Source organism: Salvelinus alpinus, chromosome 8 (genome assembly GCF_045679555.1).
Source record: "Salvelinus alpinus chromosome 8, SLU_Salpinus.1, whole genome shotgun sequence".
In the NCBI taxonomy this organism is placed as follows: domain Eukaryota; kingdom Metazoa; phylum Chordata; class Actinopteri; order Salmoniformes; family Salmonidae; genus Salvelinus; species Salvelinus alpinus.
In genome coordinates, this window is record NC_092093.1 from 64,251,704 (window position 1) to 64,263,103 (window position 11,400).

Consider the following 11,400-nt stretch of genomic DNA (forward strand, 5'->3'; position numbering starts at 1 on the left):
TGTATATTCTTGATTCTCTCATGCTCTATCTTCTCTCTATCCCTGTTTAGTCCTTGATCCTGTCTAGTCCTTGACCCTGTCTAGTCCTTGATCCTGTCAAGTCCTCCTGTCTAGTCCTGGATCCTGTCAAGTCCTTGACCCTGTTTATTACTGGATCCTGTCTAGTCCTTGACCCTGTCTAGTCCTTGACCGTGTCTAGTCCCTGATCCTGTCTAGTCCTTGATCCTGTCTAGTCCTTGACCCAGTCTAATCCTTGGCCCTGTCTAGTCCTGGATCCTGTCAAGTCCTTGACCCTGTCTATTACTGGATCCTGTCTAGTCATTGATCCTGTCTAGTCATTGGTCCTGTCTAGTCGTTGATCCTGTCTAGTCGTGGATCCTGTCTAGTCTCCCTGTCTAGTCCTTGACCCTGTCTAGTCCTTGACCCAATCTAGTCCTTGACTCGGTCTAGTCCTTGATCCTGTCTAGTCATTGAGCCTATACAGGGATAGAACAGACCCAAACAGAGTCTACAGGGAGATATATCTTCCATCTGCATGGAGACATGATGAATTAAGAGTGATCATGGTGACTGGTGCTGCACACTTGCTGCCCTCGGATAATAAACACATCTATCACTGGACCCGGGAACAACAATGCAGCGTGGATCTGCATGCGTTGAAGACAGGGAAAAAAGACACAAATGTTTTGGCAGAGTGTGACTGTGTCTCTTTCTCACACACACACACACACACACACACACACACACACACACACACACACACACACACACACACACACACACACACACACACACACACACACACACACACACACACACACACACATGTACGTGCTTTGGAACAGGCAGTGCATGTTTGTCCTGTTGATGGCTCAGGTTGTGCTGAAGGTGCCAATGTACTTGAACATGAAACAAAAAAAAACACCTCCCTCAGACAACCCCCACACACTGCCAAAACAAACTACCAAAACATACATTTACATACATGTTGTCACATGAGAAAAATAACTGGACTGACATCAAATGTATTCATCCATGATTGCATTGCTATTAGGCATTCTATATGTAAACTGGTAATTACAAATAACGGTGCTACTATTTATCCAGATAGCCTATCACAATTATCACTGAAATGTGCAGTTATCCTTTCTAATCACTTTGGCTGTCCAAATCAATTTGGAGACGCTATCTTACACATGCGGTTCTGGTAAATCCTCCCTGCTGTCAGGACATCCTCATTTGCATGCGGAAGCCTCTTATGCACTCCTCATAGGAGAAATTAAAGTCGAACCCATAAAATTCGGCGCGAAAGGTTGCCTACCTACACCTTCGATATGTCTCTCTTGAGATTGGGGTCAGTCCCTGACACCTAAACCACAATTACATGTGACAAGCCAACATGCATGGCCAAAGGATATGGCCAAATGGACCATACTTAATAAAACATGGGTAATAGTCGGCATAAAGTGAAAAGAATCACTGAAAGTCATACATCAAGCAGGCTGGGCTAGAATAAATAAACACCTAAATAAATGCTGGATGTAAAACGGTTAAATGCATCAGAATAAGACTCGGCAGGCGACAGTAACAGTTCCAATTTATATTTAAACCTGTCATGTGTATTATGTGTGCGCCACAAACAGACAGTCCTACCTGTTAGGCTGTTTCAGCGCAGGATGCATGAGGTGCCATCGTGGAATCCGTCCGTTGGAAGGTAAAAGTTGTCCGGAATGTTTTTATCCACTCCAACTGCACCCCGAGCTGTGGGGCGCCCATTGTCCACACGCTCTGAGTCAGAGCCGCGAAACTCATTAATGCACAAGACTAGAGATACTCACATACTCCGTTTTTTCCCTTCCTTGAGTTATTCTAGCAAAGCCACTGGTTCACTTGACTAGAGTTGCGCTGAAGCATCTCGGAACGTGATAGAGCCATCTAGCCTCGATGAAAATGAGCTTCAAGTGTAACGATTCAACTATGCGTGGTGGTGGTTCATCTACCTTGTCATACAAGGCCTATATGTTCAAGCAGATTTACAATTGATATACGTTTTGTTTGGCTAGTGGGAGTGAAGATAAAAAATTATACATTTACAAAGGCCTATGGGCATAAACCAAAGTGGCCTACATTCATAATTATCGGTCAAATGCCCGTGTAGAATTAGATGGAAAAAATTATGACATAGCCTAGCCTACATCAGGATGCAGGTCCGAATTTCCAATTACCGAGACCCAGTTATTTTTTAGGGGAAGAGCCATTGAGGACGGTAAAATATAGTGACGAGCTCGGAAGATATTTATTGCACCGCGCGACGCCGGTGGTGCTGCGCATTAACGAGCAGGTCTTAAAATACATCCTTCTGAGACAGACTCCGTCAATAACAACGTGTAGTCGACAAGGTGAGAAGTTGGTTGTGCGTGAGCTATAAGCTGTTATGGTCTTTTTATATAAATTTAAAAAATCACCCTCCAGGGTGCAGATTCATTTAAAACAGCCAAATAAATCTTCACAGGCTGTGAGCAGTAACGGGGCGGAGTGGGAATCCGTTTCATATTAGGATGAAGCTGACTAAGTAATAACTTCAACTCGTCATTCCTTACGACAAATTACAAGTCGGTGAGTTCATTTACAGTAGTATAATTGTCCATGTGTTCTTGAGGGATCAGAGGAAAAAATTTGCGCCTGTGCGTCTCTGTTAAGGTGCATCCATACCTGTCTTACATACAGGGATGGAGTGAATACTTCGTGTAGTGCCATGTTTTTAGGTGCCAGGTCGCAAAAAATAAGTTCATGAAGTCATCATTTCTCAAACAAAGTTTGTACCGACAGATGTAGTCTATTATTAGATTATAGAATATGCATAAAATACATCCTCCAATTGCAACGTCTGCCTATGCACACACATATTGCCTCAAATAAATTGTGTATGTTTAATAACCTCAAACAGCAAATTATGCATACCTAATTTCAAAATAAACTATCATCACTGTCAATCGTGAATAATTCTTAACTTTTTACAGGTGAGATGTCCGAATTGCGTCTGCATGTCAATCATATGATCTCAATCAGTTTCTCTTTTGTATTTTGTTCCAATCAAAACATATCGTTCTTAATGGCGTGCGCTTGTTGAGTTTTGGCCACATGAGAAAAAGTAAATGTCAGCTAACTATCCTATCACCTCACTAGAAATGAGGAGGTGTTTTTGGTGTAACAGTATCGGTATAGGCCTACTATGCTATTATATTCGGTTCGGTTCTGTTATGTACAATCAGTTGCGATTTTAGCATGTAAATCTTGGTGGGGAAAAAAATACATGAATTTTACTATAACGGTGACAGACGGTGGCCACAAACTATTTGGGCCTACATAAAGCTGTCCCAACAGCAGAGTCCCAACAGCAGTCTCAACACCTTACCACTGCTACACCTGGCTATCAGCGGAGCCTTGTCTGGCAGCAAAAAAGTTAATTCTGCTTCATTTACTGCCTTTAAAAAAACATAGCTGATATGGCTGACTTGCTTAAACAAATGTGGTTTCTACTGACAATTGAGAAGTATGGCATATAAGGGGACGACAAGCAGATAAGAGGAAATCCGTAATTTCGATGAAGACATTAATGAGCGAGCTAGGATGTACGTAGTCAATATAACTATTTGTTCACTCACCTTGTTGTGATATGCTCACTTGAACAGGAAGGTGGCGCGGTGGTCCTTCGTGGGAAAATTTTGTCATCAAAGTCTGGCATTCTCTGGATTTATGGTGCTTTCAAGACAACTGGGAACTCAGAAAAAAAAGTAGAATCATGAAGATGTCAGTGATCTTGAGGTCGTAACTCTAGAAAGAGGCCCGAGTTCCGGATTTACAATTCCGAGTTGGATGAACCTTCTTGGATGGGCACTTCTAATGTAACTCTATGGCAGCACCCAAGGGGCTTGAATATTCTAGCTCTACCCTAAGACTTGGCGGTGATGTAGTGTCCCCATGAGTGACAGAACACTGAGCCAATCACGGCGCAATGCAATTTTCTGCTGGCCCGCCCCACCACCACAGCTAGGCTGAAACAACTGCATTTTGGAGCTGCCTTACTGAAGAAATCAAAAAAGAGATCATGTTTGTATCTAACTTTTTTTTACATTGTTTGCAAACTGATATGTGACACGTATTAATGGCAAAATAACATTCAAAACAGGCATGTTGTTTTTTTTGCAAAAAATGTGGGGCTCAAAATGATGGGTCGCTACTTTGTATAATACTAATTAGTCATTATGTGATTGTGCAGGACATTGATTCACCTTCAGAAATAAGTTTCCATCAATATGTTTTAGCAGCTCTGTGTGTTCTCAAATTGAAGTGCTGCAGGAGCACTACACCCCTGCCTAGCATAACCATACATTTATGATAATACCTGATCCATATAGGCAACGGCCTCTAGGTCATCAGGCTGCTGATTATCCCGCACACCTATCGCCATCGTCTCATGACACTCACCTGGACTCCATCACCTCCTTGATTATCTTCCCTATATCTGTCACTCCCCTTGGTTCTTTCCTCAGGTGTTATTGACTCTGTTTTCATGTCGGTGCGTTGTTTGTGTTTCGTGTTCATTGTTTCTTTTATTTATTAAAACACTCACTCCTTGAACTTGCTTCCCGACTCTCAGCGCAGTTACAAACGGTGAAAAACATACTATAATGCTAATGGTTGATCTTGGCTGGGAACACGAGAGAGAAATGGCCAACCCATTAATATGACCAGACAGTCCCAGTGTGTAAAGGCCAAGGTCTGTTTAGGTCATACAGAACAAAGTACCTTGCAACAGTATTACTTTATGGAGCAGATAACTCGCCCCAAAACCGCTTTTATCATAAGTATGTCAGATGTTTCCATGGCTTGTCCAGTCAATGATCTCAATCGAAACGGATTCCTTAATACACACCATCTGTACAGTAAATCTCGCTATGCATGGTAAGAAATCAGCAGGCTTCAAACACAAATTAATGGGCATGGGAAAGATTGGCAGAATCTAATTATTTTCAGAGGCCGTTTGTCTTACTCCAGATGTATTCTTCTATAGCCTCCTGCTGCACACCAGTGGTCTATGAGGGGGAGGCAACGTGAGAGAAACAGGAGAGAGATAATTGGAAAAGGCATTTTAGGGTCTAGAGCCATATACACACCTGGAAAGAGATAGTACTGATATTTGCACCAGAAGAGGCTTGTGAGGTGTGGACAGCTCATAATAATGGATGGAATGGTATCCAACACGTGGAAAACCAGGTGTTTGATGTGTTTGATACCATTCCATTCATTCTGTTCCAGCCATTACTGAGCCTGTCCTCCCCATTTAAAGTGCCACCAGCCACCACTGATTTTCACCTTATTAAAATCCAAGACATGTACTGTAGACTATCAGCTCCCAATGCAAAGAGAGAGAAAGAGAGGCAGAGAGAGAGAGGATCTCCTCAAACATTGTGTTATAGACTCTGTGGAGCTGTGGACCATTGCAGCAGCTCTGTGTCAACTAGCACTTGTACAGATTAGCAGGGGACTGTGTGGGAATGAAAGGCTCAATCCACAGACATAACTGTCACCAGCCTCTATCCTGACCCCCTTTCAGCGGGGACAGACTACTACCATGCCTTTGAAATGGTGGATTATGACCTCCCTATACACCCTGTTCCAGCCCCCAGTAAAAATCACACACTCTCACACTCACTCTTTTTCAGCAGTGTAGTTAGTAAACATTATAAGGGGAGGGGGTCATACTTTCTACTGTACTGGCATTGGCTGGCAGACATGAAATTAGATGGGGGGAGAGAGAGATAGAGCTGGGAGCAACTTTCCTACTGAATGAGGGATGCAGAGACCTTGAGCTGACCCTGTGTTTGGCAGCTGTTTAGATATCTGGCTGTTACTCACAGGCTCCATGCCTGTCAACATAATGTACGTTTGAACAGCATCAATGGCCGTAAAACACTCACCTCAGGGACCATCATAAACAGCAACAATATAATTCATTAAGAAGAACATTGTTATTAGTGGAGATGATAAAGTAACTGTCCAGTGTTTCCAGATTTCTATCAAATATGAGCTATAATTAATTACAATGAGTGAAATACTTTTTCCCTCCACAAATGGGTAATTAGGTATGTTAAAAAGCAGCTTTTCTATGTTGGAATGGTGTGGGCGTACCCCAACAACAGATTGGTGTGTATACCGGTCATTAAAAATATTCATGCGAGTAGACCGCTGATTGGCCAGCTAAGCCAATGAGGCAGGATGACATTTTCTATGAGGAAAAAGCAAGCATTTTTTTAAAACGGTCTGTTTGAGATACAAGTCTGAGGTAGGGTTTTGAAGTGTAGCACGTAATAATCGTCTGTCCTCGGTTGCAATAGTCACTACCGAGTTCCAAACTACCTCTGCAAGCAACATCAGCACAAGATCTATTTGTTGAGAGCTTCAGGAAATGGGTTTCCATGGCTGAGCAGCCGCACACAAGCCTAAAATCACCATGCGTAATGCAAAGCGTCGGCTGGAGTGGTGTAAATCTGTTCTTTAGAGTGAAGAATCACGCTTCACCATCTGGCAGTCCGACGGACGAATGTGGGTTTGCCGGATGCCCGGAGAACGCTACCTGCCCGAATGTATAGTGCCAACTGTAAAGTTTGGTGGAGGAGGAATAATGGTCTGGGGTTGTTTTTCATGCTTCAGGCTAGGCCCCTTAGTTCCAGTGAAGGGAAATCTTAATGCTACAGCATATAATGACATTGTAGACGATTTTGTGCTTCCAACTTTGGGGCAAAAGTTGGGGAATGCCCTTTCCTGTTTCAACGTGACAATGCCCCTGTGCACAAAGCAAGGTCCTTTCAGAAATGGTTTGTCGAGATCGGTGTGGAAGAACTTGACTGGCCTGCACAGAGACCTGACCTCAACCCTATCAAACACCTTTGGGATGAATTGGAACACCGACTGCGAGCCAGGCCTAATCGCCCAACATCAATGCCGACCTCACTAATGCTCTTGTGGCTGAATGGAAGCAAGTCCCTGCAGCAATGTTCCAAGATCTAGTGGAAAGCCTTCCCAGAAGAGTGGAGGCTGTTATAGCAGCAAAGGGGGGAGGACCAAGTCCATATTAATGCTCATGATTTTGTAATGAAATGTTTGACGAGCAAGTGTCCACATACTTTTGTGGAAAAAAGCTATGGGCTACATAAAACACTGCTGCCATCTTGTGGCCGAACAGGTGAATTGCAAACAGTTTCACTTGATTGTTTTGATGATGGTAGGTGCACACTAACTTTGTGCACCTGCGCCATTGTTAATTGTTTATGTTGTGTATCAAGTGTAAAAAGCCTATAATTTAAAAAATAGTAATACAACCATATAAATAATTCATATTTAATTAAAAGTCTCATGATCATGCCTATCACAGGTCTGTGAAACCGGAATGCATTTCAACCAAATATTTAACTTCTATTTCAGCCGAAATGAGGTATGGATACTGAAAAACCAATTTCAAGTAAATGAATTTCATAGATAACTCAATCATTCAGGAACAGTAATGGAATACTCAAAATAATATTTCTGTGTAGATGTGTGTTTCCATATGCCTTTACAGTGAAATGCTTACTTACAAGCCCTTAACCAACAATGCTTGAAGAAGTTTTAAGAAAAAAAGTGTTAAGTAAAAAATAGAAAATTAAAGTAACAAATAATTAAAAAGCAGCAGTAAAATAACAATAGTGAGGCTATATACAGGGGGTACCGGTACAGAGTCAACGTGCGAGGTAATTGAGGTAATATGTACATGTAGGTAGAGTTAAAGTGACTATGCATAGATCATAAACAGAGAATAGCAGCAGCGTAAAAGAGGGGTGTGGGTAGCCCTTTGATTAGCTGTTCAGGAGTTTTATAGCTTGGGGGTAGAAGCTGTTAAGAAGTCTTTTGGACCTAGACTTGGCGCTCCGGTAGCGCTTGCCATGCTGTAGCAGAGAGAATAGTCCATGTGTAAAGGTTTTCTTCCTGGGGTGAAGGAGAGGACCAAAATGCAGCGTAGCCAGTGCTCAACATGTTTAATTATAAGAACAAGTGAACACTACAAACAACTTACAAAATAACAAACGTGCAAAACCGATACAGACCTATCTGGTCCCCACACCACCATAGTCACTCCCCGCTTCTGTATCCCCCTCCCAATGACCACCCTCCAACTAAAACCACCTAAATGAAGGGGCAGCACCGGGATAAGGGGCAGCACCGGGATAAGGGGCAGCACCGGGATAAGGGGCGGCAGGTCCTGGCTGAGGAACTCTGGCAGGTCCTGGCTGAGGGACTCTGGCAGGTCCTGGCTGAGGGACTCTGGCAGGTCCTGGCTGAGGGACTCTGGCAGGTCCTGGCTGAGGGACTCTGGCAGGTCCGGGCTGAGGGACTCTGGCAGGTCCGGGCTGAGGGACTCTGGCAGGTCCGGGCTGACGGAAGGCTCTGGCTGATCCGGTCTGGCGGAAGGCTCTGGCTGATCCGGTCTGGCGGAAGGCTCTGGCTGATCCGGTCTGGCGGAAGGCTCTGGCTGATCCGGTCTGGCGGAAGGCTCTGGCTGATCCGGTCTGGCGGAAGGCTCTGGCTGATCCGGTCTGGCGGAAGGCTCTGGCTGATCCGGTCTGGCGGAAGGCTCTAGCGGCTCCTGTCTGGCGGACGGCTCTAGCGGCTCCTGTCTGGCGGACGGCTCTGTAGGCTCATGGCAGACGGGCGGCTTTGCAGGCTCATGGCAGACGGGCGGCTTTGCAGGCTCATGGCAGACGGACAGTTCAGACGGCGTAGGGCAGACGGGCAGTTCAGACGCCGCTGGGCAGACGGGCAGTTCAGGCGCCGCTGGGCAGACGGGCAGTTCAGGCGCCGCTGGGCAGACGGCAGACTCTGGCCGGCTGAGACGCACTGTAGGCCTGGTGCGTGGTACCGGAACTGGAGGTACCGGGCTAAGGACACGCACCTTCAGGCTAGTGCGGGGAACAACAACAGGGCACACTGGACTCTCGTGGCGCACTCTAGGCCTGGTGCGTGGTACCGGAACTGGAGGTACCGGGCTGAGGGCACACACCTCAGGGCGAGTGCGGGGAGAAGGAACAGTGCGTACAGGGCTCTGGAGACGCACAGGAGGCTTGGTGCGTGGTGCCGGAACTGGAGGCACTGGGCTGGAGACACGCACCATAGGGAGAGTGCGTGGAGGAGGAACAGGGCTCTGGAGATGCACTGGAAGCCTGGTGCGTGGTGTAGGCACTGGTGGTACTGAGCTGGGGTGGGAAGGTGGCGCCGGATATACCGGACCGTGAAGGAGGACACGTGCTCTTGAGCACCGAGCCTCCCCAACCTTACCAGGTTGAATGGTCCCCGTAGCCCTGCCAGTGCACTGTGCTATGCAGGCGAACCGGGGACACCACCTGTAAGGCTGGTGCCATGTACGCCGGCCCGAGGAGACGTACTGGAGACCAGATACGTTGGGCCGGCTTCATGGCACTCGGCTCGATGCCCAACCTAGCCCTCCCAGTGCGGCAAGGTGGAATAGCCCGCACTGGGCTAAGCACGCGTACTGGGGACACCGTGCGCTTTACCGCATAACACGGTGTCTGACCAGTACGACGCTCTCTCACTCCACGGCAAGCCCGGGGAGTTGGCTCAGGTATCCAACCCGGCTTCGCCACACTCCCCTTTAGCCCCCCCCCCAAGAAATTTTTGGGTGAGCCTCTCGGGCTTCCAGCCTCTCTTACGTGCTGCCTCCTCAATCCACCGCTCCTGGGCTGTGGCTGCCTCCTTCACCTCCCGAGAGCGGCGATTCTCTCCAACCCTTCCCCAGGGTCCTTTTCCGTCCATGATCTCCCAAGACCATTCCTCCTGTGTCCAGTAGTCCTGTGTACTGGGCCGCTGCTGCTCCCCGTTGCTACGCTGCTTGGTCCTGGTTTGGTGGGTGGTTCTGTAAAGGTTTTCTTCCTGGGGTGAAGGAGAGGACCAAAATGCAGCGTAGCCAGTGCTCAACATGTTTAATTATAAGAACAAGTGAACACTACAAACAACTTACAAAATAACAAACGTGCAAAACCGATACAGACCTATCTGGTGCAGAACACAAACACAGAGACAGGTAACAACCACCCACAACGAACACAGTGAAACAACCTACCTAAATATGACTCTTAATTAGAGGAACGCAAAACACCTGCCTCTAATTAAGAGCCATACCAGGCAACCCTAAACCAACATAGAAACACACAACATAGAATGCCCACCCAAAACTCACGCCCTGACCATCACACACATACAAAACAACAGAAAACAGGTCAGGAACGTGACACCATGACTAGGGTGGCTGGAGTCTTTGACAATTTTTAAGGCCTTCCTCTGACACCGCCTGGTAGAGAGGTCCTGGATGGCAGGAAGCTTGGCCCCAGTGATGTACTGGGCCGTACGCATTACCCTCTGTAGTGCTGTGCGGTCAGAGGCTGATCGGTTGCCATACCAGGCGGTGATGCAACCAGTCAATATGCCTTCGATGGTGTAGCTGTAGAACCTTTTCAGTCTCCTGAGGGGGAATAGGCTTTGTCGTGCCCTCTTCACGACTGTCTTAGTGTGTTTGGACCATGATAGTTTGTTGGTGATGTGGACACCAAGGACCTTGAAGCTCTCAACCTGCTCCACTGCAGCCCCATCGATGAGAATGGGGGCGTGCTCGGTCCTCCTTTTCCTGTAGTCCACAATCATCTCCTTTGTCTTGATCACGTTGAGGGAGAGGTTGTTGTCCTGGCACCACACGGCCAGGTCACTGACCTCCTCCGTATAGGCTGTGCCATCGTTACTGGTGATCAGGCCTACCACTGTTGATGATGGTGTTGGAGTCATTGGGCCATGCAGTCTTGAGTGAACATGGAGTACAGGAGGGGACTGAGCACGCACCCCTGAGGGGCCCCCGTGATGAGGATCAGTGTAGCGGATGTGTCGTTACCTACCCTTACCACCTGGGGGCGGCCCGTCAGGAAGTCCAGGATCCAGTTGCAGAGGGGGGTGTTTAGTCCCAGAGTCCTTAGCTTAGTGATGAGCTTTGAGGGCACTATGGTGTTGAACGCTGAGCTGTAGTCAATGAATAGCATTCTCACATACAGTAGGTGTTCCTTTTGTCCAGGTGGGAAAGGGCAGTGTTGAGTGCAATAGAGATTGCATGATCTGTGGATATGTTGGGGTGGTATACAAATTGGAGTGGGTCTAGGGTTTCTGGGATGATGGTGTTAATGTGAGCCATGACCAGCCTTTCAAAGCACTTCATGCCTACAGACGTGAGTGTTACGGGGCGATAGTCATTTAGACAGGTTACCTTAGTGTTCTTGGGCACAGGGACTATGGTGGTCTGCTTGA

At 46.8% G+C, this 11,400-nt stretch overlaps 1 protein-coding gene across 1 annotated transcript in view; it reads right to left on the minus strand.

Annotated features, from left to right (window-relative positions):
• LOC139583472 (D(3) dopamine receptor-like) overlaps positions 1 to 2,180 on the minus strand; it is a 41,637-nt gene extending 39,457 nt beyond the window's left edge. Inside the window, exon 1 of the mRNA XM_071414599.1 lies at positions 1,654 to 2,180. The gene's annotated coding sequence lies outside the window, so the exon portion shown is untranslated. The remainder of the gene's footprint in view (positions 1 to 1,653) is intronic.
• Between the last annotated feature and the right edge of the window lie 9,220 nt (positions 2,181 to 11,400).